This window comes from Protopterus annectens, chromosome 16.part0, assembly GCF_019279795.1.
Source record: "Protopterus annectens isolate FY-2018-M chromosome 16.part0, PAN1.0, whole genome shotgun sequence".
NCBI classification, from domain to species: Eukaryota; Metazoa; Chordata; order Ceratodontiformes; family Protopteridae; genus Protopterus; species Protopterus annectens.
This window is the reverse complement of record NC_056750.1, coordinates 151265294-151291339: the sequence shown is the minus strand read 5'-3', so window position 1 is coordinate 151291339 and position 26046 is coordinate 151265294.

The following is a 26046-nucleotide window of genomic DNA, read 5'->3' as shown; positions in this document are numbered from 1 at the left end:
TCTGTGTGGTACCATCTCAGGGCCATGCCCATGGCTGCTGTGTGGGGAGACATGTGCCACAGATACCACATTACCCTGGTCAATGCCCACTGTATGCTGTCCATCACCTAGGGACATTGGTCACAAAGGGTGTATTGGCAGGATAACTGTGCGCATTGATGGGGTTGACAGCTGTGTACTGTCACTCGGCTGACCAATGATGGACCCTGGCATACCTTCCTGTGCCATTACACAGATGTCATCATTATCAGTACCCATGGCACCTGATTCAGGTTCCCTGCTGCATGACACCAGAGCAGCACCAGAACCTGTGGGAGGGAAACAGGAAACACAGTTTACAATGTCTACACAATATTACCAGTGATGCACACATCCACACATGCACAGGTCCAGACATGCACACAAGCACACATGCACACATATGCACACACATGCACACACATGCACACACAGGTGCACACATGCACACATGTACACATTCACACGTGCACACGTGCACAGGTGCACACATGCATACATGCACACGTACACATGCACACATGCACACATGCACACGTACACATGCACACAGTTGCACACAGTTGTACACTACTCAGTATGCATATCAACACACAGACACAGACACACCTGCATGCATACACAGAGCACTACTAAGTGAGCCTAATATTACTATTACTATCAAGACTATTAAAGGTATTGTTAGTACACACTCACCAGCATGGATAGGCTGCATTGCTGTTACACCGGAGGGACCTGCAGAAGTGAGTAAACTAATGTCAGTGGGCACAACTGTGCCATTGTTACTGAGTATGATACAGGTCAGTAGTACAACAGTCGCCTTTCACAGGTCAGCTGCTGATATTGAGGATATCACACTTGCACATTAAATACTATGATGACAGCTACAAACCAAGGACACACCTCACACATGCATTAACTACCAGTGTGCAAAACAGTCAACTATACATATGGCATATTACCTGCACGCTCATAGTCTTGCTGCTGCGTGGCTCCAGCCTCCATCATAATGCATGTCTGCTGCTGCTGTTGTTGTTGCTGGCAGACTGGAGCCACTACACTCATGAGTAGTCCCTCCAGTCTGGTGAGTGGGGGATGTGTAGCCACCCCATCACCTGTGGTGACCTGTTGCTTGTGGATATCCGATGCACGCTGATGGACATTTCTGATTAAATCACTGCAGTGATGTTGTACCTGCTCATATGTCCTATTATGCGTGACTATGTCATTTACCCGACTGACCAGGTCTTGCCACAGTGCAGCCCTCTCCTGCTGATTCTGGCTGGTGCGGGAAAAGAGTATTGCATAATCCCGCACCAGGCTCTGGTGTATCTCCTCATCCTCAGCTGCGGAGTAAGCTGGATTTCGCGGGTGAGCCATGTTCCTGAAAAAGAAAATAACCTGATATCAGCAATATATGTCAGCAGAATTTGGCACACATACTACACATGCTACTCAACTGTTATGATACAACATATCTCACATATATAGCATCTGTCTGTCTATTGGTGGATACACATGTAAACGGCCAGGTATCAGTGCTCAGCCAGCAACTGTGCAACAGTACCTGGCACACTCCATACGACATACTACCAAACCCCAGCAGTCAGAACACTGATTCAGGTCCAGAGCACCTCCTCACTCTGGGGGGTTGTATCTAGGTACTGTATGGCCTACATCATCAACTACTGTGAGCTGACCACAAACTAATTGCCCTGGATATACATATCCCACCTCCACAACCAGCACAAACGACTATAGTGAATAACATTGCAGATGCAAACTTTACACTTTGTAACAGTGACATGGTATCCTTTCAGCCCACTGGGCCAGTGGAAGACACAACCCACAATGCTGACCCCTACACAAATGCTTTTTACGGACATCTCCGAGAATGCATGGATCATGCAATCCCATATATGACCAAGACACTCTCCACAAAGGGACAGCATCCTGTCTGGTGGACCCCAGCCATAGACAGATTGTATTACAAAAGATGGCAGCTACTGCAAGACAGAGCATAATTCCATAAAGGGAAGGCATGTCTGAGCAGCACTAGTAAGGATCTATTTTCCCTCATACAAACATCCATGGGCAACTTTGAGAGGGAAATCAAGAGGGACACTACAGATATCTAGAAGGCCTTATTCAGTTATGTTAGCAACCTGGTCAGAATCCCTCCTCTATGCTCATAGTTAGTACACAACAACAAATAATTCACTGAAACCACATATATTGACAACATTGTGGCAGACAGGTTCAGTGCAGGTGTCACCCCTCCCTCTCCCCCAAAATAAGACATAGCTATCCCAGCTGACTGTAACCTCCCTGTCATCACAGATGTCCAGGTGAGAGCCGCCCTCAGGAAAGCAGAATACACAACATGACTGGGACCTGATGATATCCCCAGCTGCATGCTACATGAACTCTGACAGGAGCTAAACCCACATATAGAAGTGCTATGTAACACTAGCCTGACTACAGGATATGTACCTGCACACTGGCGCACAGCAGCAGTGGTTCCATTCCACAAAGGAGGCACCTCAACATACCAATACAATACAACACAATACAATACATTACAATACAATACTATACAATATGCTATTGCCCCTGGGACTACAGCAGCATACTGTTCTGCTACCCTGACCATTGTGACACATGTGGTGTGATGGTACCTGCTGCTGTCACACAGTTACACAGGGTGACTCATATGGCATATTACCTATCTAACTAACATTCAGCAGGGATATGTGTGACGTACTCATGGGGAGTCTTGCTTCTTAACACTGTGTGGTTTATTGCAGGGTATGTCTTATCTGTGGGTAGGAACCTTTACCTCCACATGTGCTCTCTATTGCAGTGGCATGGACGACACACAGCAGTCATTTAGGTTGTGGATGGTGTAAGGTGTTACTATGGTTGTTGGACATCTGTGTGACTTATGTAAATCCAGGAGTGGTAACCTCTATGTGGGTAGTATGTGTGTACTCTGTGGTGTTGTCAGTCACTGTGCATTGGTAATGTGTTTGAGTGCATTGTCACAGTGTTGTACATGTCACTGTGTCCTTCTCCATATCTGTAGCTGTCATGTGAGGTACATACCATACCATCCATTATGTGGTGTGGAGGGGTACACTGACCTACATGTCCATAGCTGACACACCATGTCTGCTGACACATACCATGTGCAGGTATTCCAGGAATAGTGTGCCACTGTGAATATCATTGGGGGGACTATTGTACACATTTATGACCCTGTTCACCCCTGACACATGCAGTGGTGGGCAGCCAATCACATATCTGGTGGTTACTGGTGTAGGTAATTTGAAATGGGGTATGGTACTCCAGTTTTGACACTAGTGTTCACTCCATGCCTTTGTCACCAGGCACCTGCTGCAATACATCTGTACACATGTGCCTCACTCAGAATATATATACATCTCTCTCTCTCTATATATATATATATATGTATATAGATATATCTATATGTATATGTATATATATATGTCTGTATACATATACACATATATATATTGATGTACATATATTGCTATAGATATGGAGGGGGACACACACAGAGGGGGTGAGAGTGACAGAGGGGGTGGGACGGGGGTGTTGAGGTCGTCATATACAGTCATACCTGTAGATAGTCAGATCAGTCTGTCTATGTATAAGTATCTACATATATCTATATCTGTATGTGTGTGTATTACATATATATGTTTGTACATATTCTATCTATCTACATCTGTCTATGTATTCCTACATCTCTCTCTATGTATGTATATATATATATATATATATATATGCATATTATATATATATATATATATATATATATATATATATATATATATATATACATACATAAATACATATTTTGACATACATACGTATCCATATGATAAACAGGTATATCAACATGTTTGTCTACCATACTATATACACACACTAACATACTGCTAAACATACATAACTGTGAAACCTACTTTGTACATTGCACTACAACCTACAGTCAACCTACATTGATATGTGCACATAGATGCTCTCACATACAAATGTATGTACAGCCTTCACTGATAGTTGCTGTATGTCCCCTGCCCGTTGCACATCTTCATATACATGTGGATACAGACCAATGACACAGATGGAGGGTTCACAGTATGTAGACCTTTATAGTATTACTTTACATTACCTGTGTTTGTCACAGCTGCTTGTGTTGCCGTCTGGTTTTGTGTCCTGCTGCTCCACTTGCCAGTTGTCAGCTTTCAGGTGGCTGTTGTTGAATAGTTTTGTTTGTGTCTGTTTAATTTCGTTTTTCTCTGTCTCTGTCTCTGTCTCTCTCTCTCTCTCTCTCTGTCTGTCTCTCACTTCCTCCTCAGGGTGCAATGAAAGTATTGCATGTGTGGACTGGAAGTACAGCATACTTTTGTAGGTATCTGCATATGTCCATGTGGTGGCCTCTGCACCAATTGTTAGCCAGCATTTGCTAATTGCATGCAGCCAGTTGTGTACTGATTGCAGTTCTCACTGTGATTTCAGAACAGTGCTATAAAAAGGTATGTGAGATAGGCGTAGCCCTTTCAGATTTTAAGGGCAGGGACCATGCTGGTATGCTGTGGACAATGTTCTGTGAGTGTAAAGGTTGGTATCTCTCTCATATTTCCAGCTGTGTTGTAGATTAACATTCCTCCATTCATTTCTCCAGTTTCCTGTACTAACTGTGTATGTACACTGACACCTATGACTACTACTACTGTTAATGTGTGTGTGTGTGTGTGTGTGTGTGTGTGTGTGTGTGTGTGTGTGTGTGTGTGTGCTTTCCTTGCACTTTTGCTTTCACTTTGTTGCTATGGCTTCCATATTTGCCCTTTACAGTCACTACTTGTATGCCTGCTAGGTGTCCTGACTGTAGTGTGCTGCTGTGGGTTTCCTATTTTCCATGTACATTCACACCTTGGAATGCTTGCTATATCTGCTAGGGTGTTACAGCATGCAGTGTGGTCTGGCCATGGTGTGGGCCTTGACATCTATTAGGGTATTTGAGTATGCTGCTGAGCAGGCCCCAGAGACTCTCAGGTGCATCTGTTATCTGCCTCATGGAATGGTACATATCAGTGGGGTACACCCATTAAATTGTCTGGTATGCTGCAGTTGTGACTGTGGGATAGCATGAGCATATGTATTACTACACTTTTTCTGCAATGCAAGCGGTGCATACTTTCAGGACTCCATAGTTACCATTGCATGTGTTGCAACACATTTCTGCCTACTGTTTGTACATTTCACATGGAGTCTGTGGGACATCCCTGTAATTCATTCACTGTTGCTATGTCTAGGCTCTTAGCAATTCAAATATGGTGGTGTCAGACCTCTCATGTGTACAAATATTTGCAGGTTGTCCGCATTTCTGCCTCATATTTTGGTCAATATCTCATGCACAGCTTTTTCTGGCAAATCACTCTGGGCTCAAGTCAGAATATAGTGGCAAACATTCAAGTTTCAGACTTCATACCCTTCCAAACATCCCACAAAATGCAGAACCTGTTACTCTCTGAACTGTCTGAGTTTGTTGTAACATTATTTGTAATGTGTCCTGGTTTTGGCCCTTTGCTCCACATATTTTATTACTTGGTCCGGATGTGTTCCTGTAAGAGGTTGTGGGGTATGGGCTGTGATTATTCTGCTATGAGTATGTGTGTGGCTTGCAAGGTGCTACAATGACATTATTACCTACTAGCTACCATCTAGCATGGCTGTTTCTGTTCACACAGTACTGTTATCGAAATCCACTAGTTTTGACAGTAATTCTAAATGACATGCTTTGTGTACTACACATCCTATATTCCCTTTACATTCATTCCTACTATAACATGATATATTTATTTTAGCACAATGTTCTTGTATAACAGTCATGGCTTAGTGGTAAGTCATGCAGACTACTATTTCCAAGGTCCTGGGTTCGGGACTGACAGTTGGAATTTGTTTTGCTTTTGAACTGACTACAGGACCTGTCAATCAGAGTGACTAAGGCACTTTTAAGAAGTTGTAACCGGGTAAGCGCTGGTTTGCGTGGAGCTCACGCATGCACACTGGCGTTTAGCTCTGCGCACACCCGCTTACAACCGCTTAAACGTGCTTACTCTTGCGCACACCCGCACTATTTTCTTTGAAAGAAATGAAAATGGGGAGACAGAAAAGTGGTGAAAAAGGGGTCACAAAGAGGGTAAGACAGTAGAGAAACAAGCTTGGGTTTTGCAGGAGGGATGTAGGTAAGGCCCATAGCTGCCCATTTCTTCATCAGCAACAGCTGTGCATAGGTTTGTAATTTGGTGTGACATTTGATACCTTCCACCCCTGAGAGAGGTGTAAGGACAACAATAATACTTGTTGTACAGCTAATTGTAATTGATAGTTTCCATGTCTGGCAGACATATGTGCGGAATGGGCAGCTATGTATGGGACGTAATTTTTTGTGGGTACAGAGTGCCCTTTTTTTTTTTTTCAGGTGAGAGTGGTATGTCAGGTGAAGGAAGTTGGTAAAGCTGGGGAGGTAGGTTGGGTAGGTCAACAGACAAGACAAACAAGACGCATACAGGGGCGGTGTATGGCATGTGTGGGGGGGGTTACACAACTGACGGGGACGGAGGTTTGGATATCCACAGCCCATGAGCCCACAGATGGCAACAGTGGAACTGATATCCCCACCCATGGGCAGTTGCCACTGTTCCTTCACTGCCCAGGATAGGGCTGTGCTGGGGGCTGTGTAGGCCGGGCAACAGGCATGCCCGTACGTTGTTCCACCTGTGCCTCAAGCTGGCGTAGGGGCCCAAGAACAGAGTCCCGGATCTCCCTACGCACCACAGTCCGGACGCTACGGAGGGTGAGTGGTGGTTCTCCTCAAGCCATGCTTGCAGAGGGGGACAGGCCCCATCCCCTGCAGTGCTTCCACCCACAGGTGGCACAGGGCCACCAGAGGAGGGTCCAGACTGGGCACTAGTGCCAGGTACACTCGCCAGCTGAGGTGGGAAAGGTGGGTCCGCTGGAACCCGCCTTCCCTGTCGTCCTATGTTTTGCATTATGTCATGACAGTTTGGGTTAGTAACATACAATACCATTCGCAATTAGTTGTAACAGCATGCATTTGTATTCCCATTAACCAAACACCCAGATATTCACACCATTGAACAGCGAGCATAACACATGCATAATTTGAACAGCAATACACAGTCCAACAACATGCAGGGTTGATTGATGGCAACAGGCCATCAGGTTTGGATGTATGAACAGGACAGATGCATCAATGGACATGCAAATATTTATGACCCAACAGGACAAATGTCCAGGGGTGTTAATTGTGATTGCACATACCAATTTCATGTGGAATGGATTATATGTGGTTATAGGGTGGGGAGAAGAAAATATTATTAACACCTTCGAATACCAATACATATGCTGTACATTTCTAATAGCTACAGATATATACACACTACTGTTCTAACTACAGTTTCCTATATGATAACTACTTCACTTTGGTGATAGGACTGTTACTGCTACATCAATATACATTTTATTGTTATTCATACACGTTCATATCTGGCTTTGTTCAGCTACATCATCCTGCTACATTTGCTTTATATAGCTATAGACAACTGTGGATGTTTGATATTTCAGACAATCATACTATCTGCATAGTGCAGACTGAGAGCAACATATCCAGATTTTGGGATACACATTCCAGCTGCAGCAACACTTTGGACACATTTCACAGTTTGGTTCTACTTGTCACATTCATTTCATTCTGTACTGACTGCAGTATACTTTATTCAGGGGTTATTACTACTTTATTGGTGGATTCATAACTCTTTCTCACACCCTCTCACTTGTTTTCATTTTACTATTTTTACTATTATATTACAGGTGGGGCATCTTTATTTCAGACTTTATTTCAGACATTTTCATTTTTCTGTTTGGATTACAGACTGCAACGCACTTTTGTAATCAAGCAATACTTGCAAACACTTTTACACTGTTACTTGCACATTTTATTACTTAGTGACTAGACTGCACTCTTTTGCTAACTGTCATACTTCGATATTTCTTTACAGTTACTGGGAGTGGATTACTGACCTGCCTGGTGGCGCAACCATGCCAGCCTATCGCCATAGGCTCTGTGGTTCGCAGAACGGACACTTGCAGCTGTAATATAAATGAAGTAATATTGGAATACACATCTCCATAATATCAGCTAATTTAATTTCTTACATACATAATTAAATGTAACTTACTCAGTAGTGGGGCGTTGGGCATTTGCCGGGCCTCCTGTATCCAAAGGTTCAGTTGGTCCTACTTGTGTCTCTTCAGGTCCGTATGGTGGTGACGGACCTGCTCACCAGTCCTTGGAATCCCTGTGGCACTGGTGAGATCAAGAGCCTACCGGTCCCATGCCTCAGCCCTATATGCTCCCCACAGGACCTGGCCCTGCATGAGTTGAGCCTCATGATTGTGGACTAGGAGCCAGACCATGTATCTGGACTCCTCAATGCCCCACCTCTGTGCTCGAAAGCAACTACCCTCACCTACACCTGACATTCTGGCTGCAAGTCAGTTCTACAATCGTTTATGCTGTGTATTCCTGCCTATTGGGCTTATATATGCCGTTTTTCCCACACTTATCTGTGATTGGCCATTTTGGAATTGTATCCACTTCACAAAACCTGCTTTATCATGCTTCACTTTCTATTCATTCCTATATATTTGCTATTACTGCATTTCTGAGTACAGCTGTCGTGGCTTAGTGGTTCAGTACCTTGACTATGGTGCATGGTATCCTGGGTTTGAACCTGGCCACTGCTTTTTATATTTTATGACTGTCTAGACAGGCTAGGGGGTGTGTCTGTGTAATGGCAGTTTTGTTACAGCTTGCTCAACGTTGCCTGCTGGTTAGCTTGTTAGCACGGTGCGCAGCTCCGCGCAAACGGGGTGCACTGGTTCACGCCTCATTTGGCTGTCAGCACGTATATTACGCTCAGCTCAGCTAGGGTCACACAGTTTCAGCGTATGAAACCTCTGCTCACCTACGGGCACTCATTTTGCATACAGGCACTCATTTTGCACCTGTTAAACCACTGCTCAGCTACGGGCAGATGCACTCACCTTGTTAAACTGTAGCTCAGCTATAGGCACATCTGGCATTTTCTATTGTTTTTTTACCTCACATTTCTTCAAAATAAATGGAATATTTCATTACATTTTACATGAATTGTGATTTTATATGTGTACATATTTGTCAGGGACTTGTTTCGTGCTTATTTTACTAAAAAAAAAAAATTGATGTTGTGGGGGCTCGAACCATGGATGCCTGCTCCTCAGCCGACGTCTCTACCGCTACGCTTTTGCTTCTTGGCTTACTATGCATATTTAGTTCTTATATGCTTAACCACTGACTGCTAACTGTGACTGTGCACTCACGGGCAAACATCTTTAAAAAAAAAAATTAAAATTATAAGATGTTCATTTATGTTCGTAGTCTGTGGGGGCATGTGTTGTGTTGTGTTTATTCACATTTCCATGGACTCTGTCGTGGGTGTTTACTTTGGGCACTTTTACTCTTCTGGGGGCGTGTCCGCTTGCAGGGCTCGGCCTACGGACATGTCCCCTACTGTCTTACATGGACCGTGTTAGCCTTAGGTGTGATTCAGCATGCTCTCATGAATATGCAAAGCATGCTGACATCACTCCGTTTAACTGCAGCCTCCGTGTAAGAGTTATAACTCTTACACAGAGGCTTTGTGAATCCTTGCCAATGTTTTTGTATTCTAATACATGATTCTCATAAATTTAATTCTAGTCAAGTTACTTCTTTGAATGTTTGTATAAAGGGTCATAGTTTTATAAATGGTTAGTTTCGGTGAGACCAGGATGTTTTATAAGTGCATGTTTGTAATATATCTTTAAAATGGGGTGCAGGTCATGTGTCCTGGACGAGGTCTTCTGTCTGTATTGCAGAACTGGAAGTGAAAGCATCTCATGAGTGTCTGTTTGTCCACCTGTTTCAGATTTTCTTAACTGTAATGGTAACTAAACCTTTTTTTACAGATCTAGCAAAGACATTGACACAATCAGAGCTCGAATCTTATTCACTTTGCATTTGGCATTGACGCAATCTGAGCTCAAATCTTATTCACTTTGCATTTGGCAGTCACACAAATATTTGTCAAGCCTTTTTCAATTATTTTTCAAAAACATCTGTCTCATCTTCTGTTATTTCACATTATTTGCTTTCTAGCTTGTGATCATGTGAAAAGAACCAGAGCAGACTATTTTTGTGACTTCTAGTGTACTTGGTTTAGTGTATCATTTAAAAATACCTCAATTTTATAGTAAGAAATTTTACATTAAAGTTTTCAGGCAAACACGCGCACACACACACACACACACACACACACACACACACACACACACACACACACACATGCACCAACAAAAGTGTGTCATGCAGCTAAGAATCTCAGCTGTGTTTAGACAATTTATGTGTTTATAACCATTGTGTTTTGAGTTAATGTCATTAATTGTGTTAAACTCATGTCCTACACTCTTTATTACCATAGCTTGCTGTATGAAGTCACTGTACCTTCATGAGAAATGTAAAATGTTCAGTGCTGGTAGTAAAAATAAAAGGCCTCATCTATATGCGTTCTCCAAAATAATAAAAATTGTACAAGTGTCAAAAAACATAATCAGAAGACTGCAAATCGACATTTACAAATTAGTATTTTATGCACTGGCCATGTCCCTTGTAATCCATATGGTAGACTGCTGGCCAGATTTTGCAGGGACATCCCTAATTTGTTTTTAGAATAGTTCTACATCTTTCCTAAGAATGGAAATGAATTTGAGGAGTTCTAAAGTAATAGTGACAGCATTTAAAATGTTCTCTAATTTGGAAAATTTCCTTATTTATTTTTTACTTTGTATGGAACTGGAAGTAAAATATGTGCTAAGCCCCCCTCCCACTCCCACACACACATTGAAATACACTTCAGCTACGTATGTTTAGCGAATGTGAGGTTGGCATTGCCAGGGGAAAAGATAATTGTTTTTGAAAAAAAAAAGAAAGAAAAAAATAAAAAAAATAAAACACATTTGACTTTTCTCCTTTTTAAATTTTTGATACACAGTGCTCAAATTTGTCTGATCCAAGCACTTTACCTTTTGAAGAAGAAGCAACTCACATAAAAAAAGAATGATTATCAGACATGGCCAAACCGTTGCTTCCAAAAGTGCTACATGAACTAAAATAAGTAATACCTTCAACTTGACGTTCTGCTGTTATTGTAATGGCATATGATATGAGCAAAAACCCACATGGCAATATCTTCTTAAATCACACTGGTTGTTTTTACCTTATTCATAGGTCCATAGGTTTATAAGTAAGTATTAGACTGGCAGTTTCCCTTTTTGTGTTTGAATTAACCACCCCACAGTTGATAACTATATAGTATATTTGTAAATAGCTCTATGAAATGTGTAGAAATAGCATCTATGTCTGGCATATATATTTTTTTTTTTCCGTAAAAAAAACTTTGTTTTTTTATTTATGTTGGAGCTTTTCTCCCTGGGCCTCTACTGAAAATGGACATATATCCAGTTAGACTAGCCTGGTCAACAAATGTAAAATAAATAAAATAAATAAAAATAGTACTCTTAATGAGAATACCTGGGATCATAACATACATAATTTGAAGGAAACCATGCATGGGATAAAGTATTTAAGAGTTGATAATGAACCAATGAGGGCAAAGCAGAGTAAGGAATATTTATGAAGACTAAAACTAATATTTAAATTGTTTTGACATCTAACAATAACCTTCAAGCAGGAAACCAGCTTGACTTCATATTTAGTTATATAGCGTTGTTGTTATGGTCTGGCTGTAGTACTTTAAAGATCAGGAGGATCACAAAACAAAAAAAAACAACTTTATACCTATCAGATGAGAAATAAAAATGATTATATGTCAAGATTAAGCATCATGACATCTGATAGAAAACAGGGGACTCATTGAAAATGATTACACCTGTAGGACTGCCATGGATAGACTGCATACTCATCACTTCATGTACTGATATCCAAATGTAGTAAAAGTTCTGAAAAATGAAGAAAATTAATCTAACATGAAATCTATGTTTAGATTATTTAAAGTATTTCTTAAGGAAATATATATGGAAATTAAATAATAGGTATGAGAAAGTATTGGAAGAAAAAAAAAGACGAGGCATTTGGGACACTCGCAATTGTTTTGGCAGAAATAAAGACCTGGAAAAGCCACGTGTTAAGATTTAAAAAGATAAATAAGTAAGAAGGTAAACTAAATCCAGAAGATAAACAACTGTAATTGTCAGTTTAAAATAGAGGACAACATGCAAATATCCTTAAAAATGTGTTGCAGCAGGCAGAGACAAATGCATGCACAGAAATACAGAACGGGAAATAGTAACACTGTTTGTGGCTACATGTGAGATGAGTCATTATTAGCTGTGCAAACATTATAATATACAAGCAGATGAAAATAAATGAAAATATGAACCACAAAGAATTACAATAAGAGCAGCCAGCTTCTGTACTGCAGAGAACAAAATAAAAAACTTAGTGAACTAGACACACATCATAACTACAATATTCTGCATACCGAGCCACAAAATACCTAGAAATGTGACAAGAAATCAGGGCATGTAGAACGAAAGCATCTATATAATTCTAGCTGTCCTGTCAAAAGATGAACTAAGAAAAAAAGTTTCCATTTTTTTAAATATGCTATCTATGCAAGTAACTCTCAAACTACTGAAGGAAGTAATTATGGGTATGTTACCGCCGCTTTCGGTAAACATTAAAAATCGATGTTCTTCTTCCGGCTTTTCGCGGTTAAGGCACAGTGAAACTCAGGTCTGCTAATGATTGGCAGTAGATTTTTTTTACGGGTGCCAGCTCGACTAGCGGCCTTTAACGAAGGTACGCCCATTTTACGCATGTCCTTCAAACGCCACTCGCCCGCGGGGAGAACTCCACACAGAAGCACTCCAGCCGAGAATAGAACAGGAGAACCACTGGCTGTGAAGCAACAACGCTGCCGCTGCACCACCGCGGATTAAGCATTGAAACATTAAAAATCAATGCAGTGCTCATTTCGTTAACATTGAAACTTCCCAATCAGAGGAATAGGAACCACTCCTGCCATGGCATGTGCAAACATTATACATTTGAAAAACTTAAACTACAAGTACCCATATTGATTTAAATATTTCAAGCTAAAGAAGCTAATATATGATACCATGAGCAAGTTAATATAAAATTATATTTTTCTACTTACCATTTAAAATGTTTTAAGTAACTGAAGAAAATGTATTCAGGCTTCGCAGTAAAGCAATCTATACGTATATTTTATAGAATCTGGTATACACTTCAGGTTTCACATTTTTATAGAGGAACTAAAGGTAGCATCAATCATCAAAGCTTAATTAGAGCAACTAGTAACATATTCATCTTGGTTTAACATTACCATTTCACAGATATCTAATGGAGGAGGTAAAAAAATGCACAATAATTATCTGATACAGTTAAAATATATATTATGTTAGACTATTTAAGGACCTGCATTTCTATCAACGTCCAGAAAGTGAGAAATTACCTGGAAAAGAAAACAAAACAGCATAGTAACAGTAGTCAGGTTTTCATAACTATGTTCATCTGAGTGAACTTCATTAAATTGCAAGTTAATTAGATGTTTTTCATGATTGTTCATTTTGTAAAGATGTTTGTCATTAATGCATGAATCTGTGTGATATGCAGGCCTTTGAGTCTGTAAAATGGTGAACAGAGCCTATGCAACACTGCTATTAAAAAAAAAAAAAAAAAAAAAAAAAAACTGAGGGCAGGTATTTTATCACTTAAGTCATAATCAAGAATAATTCATCCAGTTGACAGAATGTTTAGACAAATACAAGAACCTGCTGTTTCCAATGTGATGGTGAGGCAGAATGCCTTGATGAAAATGAAATGCAGTCTTTGACTTCCCTCCTTACTCTACGTGGCATCCAGTCATACACAGAAGAATCTTGCTAGATCAAAGAAAAACATTATTTCATGGTTTGCACTTTAACTTATACATATCAAAATCACTTTTATGACCAGATGGACATATTTCCCACTGTTCATCATCTTTCCCATGGTACACACCAGTATCGGTTGATTTTTTACAAAATAAACAGAGTATTTTATGTAATACAAGATTTATGTCCCACTCTTTCCTTCATTGAATTTCAACTATTACAATGTTATTTTTTTCTGAAGTACTATGAAATGCTAAGTGTTTTTGTTGTTGTTCCTGTTGTTGTTCAAAACTGCTTCTAAGTGTATTTTCTATTCTTAATATAAAACAACATTTTAGAAGTGGGTATAAATGTGCTATCCCAGTGGTAATTTACTTGCAGCTCTGATATCTCAGGTTTAATTGTTTGTTTGTTTATTTATTTATTTATTTATTTGTTAACTCAATTAGTGCACTGTCATATGATTCCATTAAGTTACATAGTAGATTAAAGATAACAGATTAAAGGAAATATTATATAGCATTTAGATACAATTCTTAGACAAGAGTTACAATAAGGTACATATCTAGAAAAGTTTTACAAGTTTCATAAGTTTAAGGGATATGTGTTGTTGATATACATATCTGATATATATGTATATCTGTCCAAGAGTCAAGGTGACTTTTAAATGCACTCAGTATTGTAGATTGTCCGTTAATTACATGAAGTTTATTTTAAACCATAGAAATCAAGTGGCTTGTGAGTCTTTTGCTTTTGAAAATCTACTATGATATAATTCTAATCCTAAAGAAACTGTCAAAATGGAGCAGTGAAATGCCTTATATTCTAGGTATAACCTGCCCCCCGTAACTGACATTGTATATTCTCACAAACTTCAGTTTAGTGATATAGTCCATGGAAGTACATTTTAGAGTCCTCGTAATGATTTTTATCTAGATTTGTTCTACGAAGTTTAGTTAATGTTTAATTTAACCAAAAAGTAGTACGTAATTATGTTAAATCTTGTCTAATATATGACATATTCAAGGTGGTTAGAAAACACAAGTCCCTTGTGGACATGATTTTAAATATTAACCCCATAATTAAAAGTTCTTATTCCTTTCCATGGGTTCAGTCTCCAAGAAAGACATTTTGCAGTTTATGAATTTCCATAAGTATTTCACAGTCTTAATTTCATTAATATCTTATGTTATCAACTGTAATCTGTTTATTCACCTTTACTAGCTTAAATCACATTAATTTATATTCATTAATGCTCTTTGTAAAGCCTAGATGTTTAACCATTTATTTATGATATTCAAATAATCATTAATAGAATGCATATCATTGTTGAGTAATTATTGAAACACTTTTGATATAACCTGGATATTTATATATCCAACATGAGCCAATTTTTTGTAAAGGAGAGAAAATTGTAATAAAAACAGAGTCTAGAGCATAGCTATGTGGTACACCTACAGTAGCCAGGACTGATGTTGATGAACTACCTAGAGAAGTACCCTTTGATGGTTCTTCAATATGCAATGACGAACTCAGCATGTGATGTAAAAATTTACTTTTCTGGTTTGTAAACTAACAATAACAATAATAACTGGACAGTCAAGGTTAGTGGCTTGACAGATAGCACACATATTTTTGATGCTGAAAAACCAGAAAGCTGCTGGTTCTATTGCCACCCCCTCACCCCCAATCCTTGAACTCATTTTTCCAGTACTGCCACTGCAGTACAGCATACTGGGGGTACCACACTCCTGAGTGTGCTGTCCTTCAAATAAGAAATTAAAATGAGGCCCCATCTGCCTGAGTTGGTAATAGCTCAGGTTGATATAGAAGATCCTATGTCAGCCTGTTTCCACTGCATGACCATGAATGTAATTATTCCTCCCAGAACTCTGACCCTAACCCTAACACTAAAAAACAACTCCCTAAACCTTAAATTCCCCTCTTCTCCCTAACCCTAACTCTTAGTCAACACCCAATTGCTTCCTACACCTAAAATCTCCTCCCCAACCCTGACTCTGAGTTAACTCCCAGTTGCTTTGTAAACCTAAAATTCTGCCTCCTCTCCCTAACCCTAACCTAGTGCTAACAACCAATTGCTTCCTAAACCTAAAGCTCCCCTCCCTTTCTTCATCCTAAAGCCCTCCTTCCCCACTTACCAGTTACACAAGGACAGCTTCATTGCTTGCGGCTGTTATGGCAGTATCCTTAAACTCACATTCGAGCTCGAGCAGCTGCTCCATAAAAGGAGAAGCAGCCACTTGAACACCTGGCTGTGTGTTCCTAGATTTCATGTTGCTGGGGGTTGGGTGTCTGTTAAGTTTCCCATATGGAGTGTTTCTTCAACTGTCACCATCTCTCTTGATCCAATGTTACTCTCCTACCTTCTTCAACAGTCATGCCTGACTCTTGCAAGTCTTCACTCACACAATTCACCCATCTCTTTGTTGGATATCCTCATTTCCTCTTGCCTTCTTCCTGTCTGTCCCAAACCTTCTTCACCAGAAAGTCTTCACCTTTCCTGCACATGTGCCCAAACCACCCTATTCTGTTCTATTTGACCTTCTCTGCAATTAGAGATACTTGGGCTTATGTTCTTATGTACTTATTTATTTGTCTGTCCCACAGTGTGCATCCTACCACCCAACTCATACATTTCATTTCCATCACCTCTAGCATCCTCAGCTTTTCTACCTTTATGGCCCGGGTTTCTGTACTATACAGTAGTACTGGTCACATCACTGTTTTGCGCACCTTACTTTTCAGCTTATTTGGCATTCTTCTGTCATAGACTATACCCATTACACTCTCTGCTGATTGGCTGCAGAACCTCTGAGTCTCACTTTGAACTCCTCATTTAGACTTCCGTTCTCCTCAACCAATCCTCCCAGATACTTGAAGCTATTAACCTCATCCACTATGTTCCCTTCTATCTCATTTCACAGTTTCTTCTGATTTCTCCCTTTTACTACTATTAAAACTGTCTTATCTGTGTTAATTTAATCTTATGTACCTTCAGTTTTGCATTCCTGAAGATTCATTAATGTTGTGGCCATTATGTAGCCAAACTAACAGTATTTACCTTCTCAGCACAATGCATTGCCTACTGCCATGGACTACATCCATCCAGGCTGTGGAAACAGTATTATGTTTCACTTATATAGAATTCATATTGCTGTAGCTGTAAAGATCCATTACTGATGGGTATCCCCTGGAGTTTGGTATTGTGAATTCAACAGACATGACTTGAATTTTGGTCACCAAACCAGAATGATTTGTGAGCATCAGATCAAGTGTATTATAAGGTAAATGGACAAAATCATTAGGGGCAAGTGACTCAAAATTTGTCATAATCAAATGATTTACATTTTAAGTTTAGCCACTTAATATTAGGATAATTAAAGTCTAAAAGCAGTATAACAGGTGTATTACTGGGTCTACTTTTAAATATTGAACTGCCAGTACACCAAACCACAAATGACAGAGACCAAAAATATAAACAATTACAATCCCAAAACGTTACAAACTCGAATCCCAAAATACCCAAACCCAAAATCAAACTGCAGTTTCCTACTCTACAATAATAATAAAAAATACAACTATTTACTTCTCTTTCACTTTAGCAGGGGGTCTATGCCCCCTGTACTCCCAGTGTAGGGGAGCTGTGCCCCCCCCCACACACCCTGCAAATTAAATATTCCAACTCCAAGATCGCACTAAATTTAGAAAAAGGATAAACTCTAGTGATCGCTTTAAAACACTTCTCTCTTAACAGGTTCAGTCTGTGTACAGAACACTATACACACTACACCCTTCCACTTAAAAAAAATCATGTATCATTATAAGCAATGATGTCTGTTAAATTACTCACCACTACAAAAAGTTAAACTTGCATATCATTTTTTCACCTATTTTACACTTTGAAACAAATAACCATCTCCACTGATACCACAACCTTTGAACATAAACTCCACCATATGTTTTACATACTTACCAGAGAACCTTAAATAGACAGCATAATATTAATCCACTTGCCGTTTAACTTATACTGAACTTCGGTATTCTGGGATTCGAATTTCTAATGTTTTGAGATTGTGATTGTTCAAGTTTCTGGTCTCGGTCTTTTGTGATTCGGTCTACTGGTATTTCAGGATTTAAAAGTAAACCCATGTTAGTACATAGTTCTTACCAGTTTTCCAGAAAACCAACATTTTGTTCCACATTTGCACTGTGGCTCCAGCAGCACATTCATATCCTTGAAGAAGGAGCATTTCAAAAATGAATGACTTCAGTGAATACATCTTACCATATTACATTATTTGTAACTAACCAATGAAAATATTATGAGATTATGCCTACTTTACATGAGCATTTTACACCTCATCATATTCCTTACATTATTTTCTGAAAAAAAACAACTTATTTATTTATTTATTTATTTATTTTATTATTTTACATTTGTTTACCGGGCTAGTCTAACTGGATATATTTCCATTTTCAGTAGAGGCCCGGGGAGAAAAGCTCCAGTAGTAAACAATTTGATTTTAAATTGGAAATTACATTACAATACAAAACAATACCAAGATGTGAGTCATAGTTGTTACATAGTAAACGATAACAGTACAATAAAAATGCAGGAAGCATAATAAAAATAGAGATAAAAGTTGGTATTACATTAAATGAAGGGATTATACAGGTATATGTTAAAATATTTACACTAATGCCAGTCATAGAAGGTGATTATAGAATTATGAACTGATATGTTTTGTGATAGTCAGAAGGAAGAAATACATTAGTATGTTCGAGTGTGTTCACCAGTTCCAGCTCTGCAGCAAGAAGTATGGAATGAAGTATAGGAAATTTTGTAGGAGGTGGAGATAATATTAGCAGAACTAGAGGGTTAGTCTGGGTTACTGCAGGGGCATAACCAGTGTGTCTTAAGGTGAATTTTGAGTTTTTGTTTAAAGAGAGACAAGGAGGAAAGTGATGTTAAGTCATTGGGAAATAGGTTCCAGTCTTTTCCCACTGTGTTAGAAAACAGGGAGTCACCAGCTATGTTGTTAGTCTTGGTAATGCTAGCTAGAAGTTTACTAGAAGAGTATAGGGAGTTTAAGTTTTTATAGGGGATTATGAGTTCGGATACTATTGGAGTGCTGTTGGGCTGGTAAAATATCTTATAGGCAATAGTTAATTGGGAGATTTTCAGATGGTTTTGAAGTTCGAGCCAGCCTAGCTGTAGTAGATTTAGACAGTGGTGAGTTCTAAAGGGATTACCAGTGGCAAATCTAGCGATGCTGTTGTAGGCATGGGCCAATTTGGCAAGGTTATTCTTTTTGAGGTTTGTATATATGGGAGAGGCATAAAGAAGAGTTGAAATTAAATGGGAGTTTGCAATCTTGGTTTTGGCTATTGGAGTTAAGTTTTGATTCGGTATAAGGAGCCTATCTTTCTGTTGACAGCTTTAATGGTATAAATTATGTGGATATTGAATGTCAGGTTATTATCAATAATGATTCCTAACAACTTGGTGGTAGAGTCGGGGTGTATAGTTGTGGAATTATTGGAAATAACAGAGAAATCAATAGGGTTGGGCTTTCTGGTGGGCGTAAAGAGAAGGAGTTTTTTTTTTTTTTTTTGCATTGAGAAGGAGGCAATGCTTTGTAAACCAAGTTTCAACTATGTTGAATACATTCTGAGTCAGTGAATGTAGTTTAGTAGGGGAGCTTGCTGAGCATATTAAAGTTGAATTATCAGCATATTGTATGCAGGTGGCTTGAGGGATTGCTAAATGGAGGTCGTTGATAAAAAGAGAAAAATGAAGTGGGCCTAGAATAGAGCCCTGAGGGACTCCCAGAGTGACTGGTAGAAGGGATGATATATTATTTTCCCAGAGGACTGCTTGTTGTCTATTGGTTAGGTAAGATCTGAACCACTTAATAGCCAGAGAGTCCAGAGAAAAGGATTCAAGAATGTTGATAAGAAGGGTATGGTTTACCATGTCAAAAGCTTTTGAGAGGTCAATAAAGAGTGCAGATGAGAGGTGATTGTTATTATGATTTCTATTTATAACATCTGTAAAGGATAACAGGGCAGTAGTGGTACTATGCGATGGCCTAAAACATTGCTGGCACTTAGCTATTGAGTTATTTTGAGTTAAATAGTTTAAAAGTTGATGAATGTATTTTTCCATTATTTTTGCTAAGGGTGATAATAGGGCTATTGGCCTGTAGTTTGAGAAGTCGTTGGAGTTACCACCTTTGTGTAAGGGAATAATATGGGAGATTTTCCAAATGTCAGGAATGTTTCCCTCCTTAATGGTTCTGTTTATGAGGATGGATATGGGATAGGAAATTTCTTTGGCCACTTTTTGGAGGTATTCTGAAGGTAGCTGGTCAGCAGAAGGAGTACAAGGTTTAAGTTTTTGGATGAATTTGTAGATGAGAGTGGTGGAGACTGGCTGCATGTGGAAGACTGGATGAGTGCTGGGTAAGGAAGTGGGAAGGTTTGAGTTGTCTGGAGTAAGTTGACTAGCGAGTGCTTGTATGGTTTCTGTGAAAAAGGAATTGAAGGCATTAGCAGTTTGATGGGGGTATCAGGATCAGCCTGAAGTGGGGTTGATGTACGAGAGTGTCCTGGAGAAAGGAGTTTATTGATACTAGACCAGAATTTCTGGGGGTTGTTTTGGTGGATTTCTTGTAGTTTACAGTAGTAGCTCTTTTTATCCATGAGTATTGCCTTTTTATACTATTTCTTATTTGCTTAAAAATCTGTTCATTGGTAAGGTTTTTGTTAGTCCTCCACTTAGCCCAGGATTTATTTCTAAGTAGAATTTTTTGTCTGTTTTCTTTGAAAAGCCAGGGGGCTGGTTTGGCCTTCATTCTAATGGACCTTTTGGGTGCATGCTTGTCAAGGATGGATAGGAAAGTAGAGTTTAGATAATTGACAGCCTCTTCAAGAGGTAGAGTTTTTAGTGGGTTCCAGTCACAGGCACTTAGTTCATTTTGGAATGCTACTGGGTTAAAGTGTTTATTGGTACGTACGATTCTGTATGTGGGGGGAATTGAGATATCTTTTTTTTGTCTGAGGATGTAGGTCAAAGTATGATCACTAATGTCATCAGGTAGAGTTCCTACATTGTATGTTTGTGCTTGCCTATTTATTAGTATCCAGTCTAGGGTGCTCTCTTTGTTATTTGGTTTACTGATTCTGGTTGTAGAGGTGATAGATTGAGTAAAGCCATGAAGGTTGATATGGGAGGAAGGATTATCAGCATTGACATTTTTCCAGTCAGTGTTAAAATCTCCAAGTATAATAGTTTCTTGGGGGTAAGTTAAGGACACCCAGCTTAGAATATTTTCTATAGTAGAGATGTTATTACCTGGTGGCAGGTAGATGCAGATGATATATAGGGATTTTTTTGGTTGATTTGAAGTTTGGAGATTAGTATTTCTACCTTACTATCTTAAGGAGGGTGGAATGGAGTAGTGTAGATTTGAACTCCCTCTTTGAACAAGACTGCTACTCCCCCACCTTTATTTTTTATACGGTCAAGTCTCAGTATATTATACCCTAGGGGAAGGATTTCATTGTCTTTGGTCTCAGGTTTTAACCATGTTTCTGTGAGGCAGAGGATGTCAAAGCAATGGGTATTGAGAAGGGCATGGAGATGGGTTACTTTGTTATTAATGCTACGGATTTTAAGATGTCCGATTAGGAAAGAGTTAGGGTGTTTGGACTGTGTTATAAGGGAAGGTTGATTGGTAGGGCCAGTGTTAGGGTGGATATCACCATCTTTTAAGGAGGGTTTAATGAGTCTTAATGTAGGGTTATTAATAAAGTTGAGTAGGAATTTCACTTTCCTTACTGTGGGTGTATTATATTTAATGTGGAAAAGTCTATGGTATTTAGGTAGTAAATAGCTGGGGGTTGAGGTGATATTGATTTGACTAATATGGAGTATAGAATCATTGATTGTTGTTTGTTTGGGAGAGTAGTTAAAGTGGTAGTAGTATGGCTGTTCAAAGGAAGTGATGATGTAGGTGTAGGTCAGGGCAGTTGAAATTATGGTTAAGAGTAGGGATTTAGTAATGTTTGTTTTTAGTGTTGAAGTCATCTTAAGAGATTATGTATAAGAAGATTCTGGGAGTTGAGTAAGGATTTAACAGATTAGGAGGTATGTGTATGGTTAGAGTAAAGAGGAAAGAGAAAGAAACAAATAGAGGTAGTAGTTATGGAAGAAGAGGTGTGGTAGGTTTCACTACTCAGGAGTGGCTTATAGAAGTAATATGTAATTGGGATGGGAGTATAATTGGAAATAACCTGATTGTAGTTTATGATAGGTGGGATGAGGGAGTGGGTGTGGTAAGGGAGGTATAAAGTAAGGAGCACTGGGGATGGGTGGGAATTGGGGGTAGGGTAGGTGAGCAGAGTGAGCCCGCAGGGCGAACGGAGCAGGTTACAACAGGAGTCTGGGAGACGATCAGTAATATGGAGAGACTGTGTTCCACAAGCTTAGTTAAGGTAAGAGTCAAGTTCTATTAATTACTTACTAAAAGGTAAAGAAGTAGTAAGCATATAGAGTAGAAATTATAAGAGAGAGAGGTAATAGGAGATAGTTATAAATCATGAAAAATAGCTTGTTTAGAAAGTTTAATTAAGGAGTTTAAGGACAGTAGTAGTAGGGGACTGTCAGAGTAGGCCGTCAAGTGGAGCAATACAAACACTATTATGGAACCTCTATCCCTGTCTTTACAGGGGTTCAGAAATTTGGATATTAAACACATAATCAGGTTAGTTCATTGTGGGGGGGGGTTTCTTAATGTAGGGGTACTAGCAGGGTTAACAGTAGAAGGCTACACCATAAGTTACAAGAGTTTGTTTTAGCAGTAAGAGGCAACTTTGGTTGCTTTGAGTTCTGCTGCCCTCTAGTGGAGGAATAAAGGAGTTACATTTAAGTCGAGTGGTTAGTAGTTAAAAGAGGAAAGAGTAGGTAAATAGGAAATGGCCTAAGGTAGGTCCTTGGGTGTGCTGGCCCTTACAATGGTTCTAATTTTAAGCACTCACAAATTTAGTATAATACCTATAAAAGCCATAGCTTATCTCCTACACTGTGAGGTTAAGCAAACAGAGGCTTAGATTCACATAGGGAGTCCTGTTGGGTATGCCTTTTTATTCTTGAGTGGATTCCTTGTACCGTGCTATGTTGAAGTGAGGGGGAGAGTCTGTAGCACAGGTTTAAGGCTTAACAGCTGAAATGAGATAGAGAAAGAAAAATAAAATCTAAGATGGCTGCTAGGTTAAAGTAAAAAATCAGTGTGGGATGATAACTGGTGAGGACACGTGCAAGTCAGTAGGTGAATGCGTGTGAGATTCAAAACAGTTTAAACACAGGTGATAGACTATACTTTACAACAATTATGTTAAACCTCAGACAGAACAACACTCATGTAGTGGTTACTAGCAAGATAAATTGTACAGGATAGCAAAGCAAATATACATTCAGCAATATCAACAGTTCCAGTTAAATGCACCGTGCACAACATATTGTCAGCAGTAAAATCCTTAAATGCATTTCAGTCCACCTAAGATGTGGTCGCTATTACAGGATAAAGCTTTAAAATTCAAATTGTGATAGCCAAAAAACATACAGAACAGTTTGATTCGCACAGCTAGCAGTTAAAACAGCGTGTTAGAGCTAATAGTAGACAAATCACTGAAGGAGAATTTGCATAGCTAGCATAAAGATCAGTGTACACTTACTTAAAATAAATTATAATTGGTGGAAAAAATTAGCACAGCTAGCAGATAGGCAGTATGTTGGCGCTTAAAAATAATATATAGTTGAGGGTAAAAGCTAGGTGACGGAATACAGCAGTATGTTGGCGCTTAAAAATAATATATAGTTGAGGGTGAAAGCTAGGTGACGGAATACAGCGTTCCGTACCTAAAATAATACAGTATGCTAAATGGCGGATAAAATATCTGGCTGGAATAGGGAGGTGGGGCAGCTGCTAGGAAAAATCAGTTATCCTTGCATCTAAATGCTGTTAAAATTCTTTAGACACTGTTAGCAGTTTTAACATAAGTCTATTGTTGCATCAGAATCCAGTAAATGAGCGCAACTGCTATCGTTCATCACCAGTAGCGTACATTAAGCTACAAAGTATCACCGGTTAATTGCGTGTTTGATGTTATCGCGCTTTGCTGTTTATGTGTCAACGGATTTGTATTCGATGGATTGCGCTTTCGTTTAATTAAAGTAGACCCGCTCTCTCAACCCAAGACTAGACCAGGCTGCCAAGAGGAAAAGGGAATTACTTGCAACACACCACCAGTCTCACATAGACCTATGAAACCAGCACTGGCAAAAAACACATAAATACATGAAACCATACATGGAGGCTCTAAATAAAATTGTGCAGAAGCAACAGAGACCTCCAAAGTGGACATCCAAGCAACCGCCACCCCTCAACACAAACCATGAAACACATACTTCACAAAACCAGTGTGCCACACAATCACAGCCCTTAAGGAAAAATAACATACCCAACACACTAGTAATAGGTGGCTCTATAGTCAGGCACACTGATGACCCACTCACTAGGCTGAACAAGGAGAAGGTTACTGTTAGCTACCTGTCGGTTGCCAGGATCTGCCACATAACACAAGCACTCAGGTCACTCCAGAACAAGTACAAATATGATTCTGTCATTGTCCATGTTGGAGTGAATGACTTGAGCCATACCACCCTGGACTACATGAAAAGAGACATGGAGGAGCTCTCTGATCACGTAGCCCAGGCCGATATGACCCTGACTCTGAGTAGCATCCTGCCCTCACCAAGAATGATACCACGGTATAGAGAAAAAATTATCAATTTCAACAATTGGCTAAGCTTCTGGTGTCAGTCAAAGGGGATCCAGTATCTGTCAGCCTGGGATGACATGCTCGGCAAACCAGGCTGCTTCGCTAGAGACGGCTTGCACCTGTCACCCTTAGGCTTTTGAATACTGGCCAAGGCTCTTGCCACCCCCATAGTGCCTTTTTTAGGCAAGACTCAAAAGACAAACCGACTGCCGTAAATAGCACAAGTAACAAAAACTGAGGGTAATGCTACTCAATGCCAGAACTCTAAACCTCAAAATGCATGCACTCGAGGCACTCCTCAGTATGGAGAAAATCAATATATGTGCAGTAACAGAAACCTGGTTCAGAGAGCACCCCAGCACTACCAGGCTACAATTCATATCATACATTTCGGCCACAAAACCTGGACCAAAATACAAAAGATGGGGGAGTATCCATATTCAGCAAGGATACCCACACCTCCAGGTTAGTGGCATAGCACGATGCTTCAGAGATCATCCACGTGCAACTAACAATGGGCAAAACTGCTATTCAAATTATAGCTTGTTACAGATCACCCACCTTTTCCCAGGACCACCACTCTGCATTTCTGGAAACACTGGGAAACATAAAGGTCCTACCAAACACCCTGATATTGGGTGATTTCAATTACCCAAACATTAACTGGGAGAACTACTCAAGTACTAACTCCCTTGCCCAACATTTCCTAGAATTTATAAACTCAAACACCCTGGATCAACTGGTCAACACCCCCACCAGAGGTGACAACATATTGGACCTGGTCATCACCAACATGGGTGACCAGTGTTCCACATTGGAGGTCAACCCCTCGCTTGTTAGATTGGACCACAAACTAATCACTCTGGATATACACATTCTGCCACCACCCCCAGTCAAAGAAACCACCTTGAAAAACTTTTCAAAAGCAAACTTCACATTACTTAAGACCGAGGTGGGAAGTTTCAAAGCCCCCATGCTAAAACATAACACTGTCCAAGCTGCAAAATCCTTTACTAATGCACTCTACGGGCACCTACAAGAATGCATGGATTG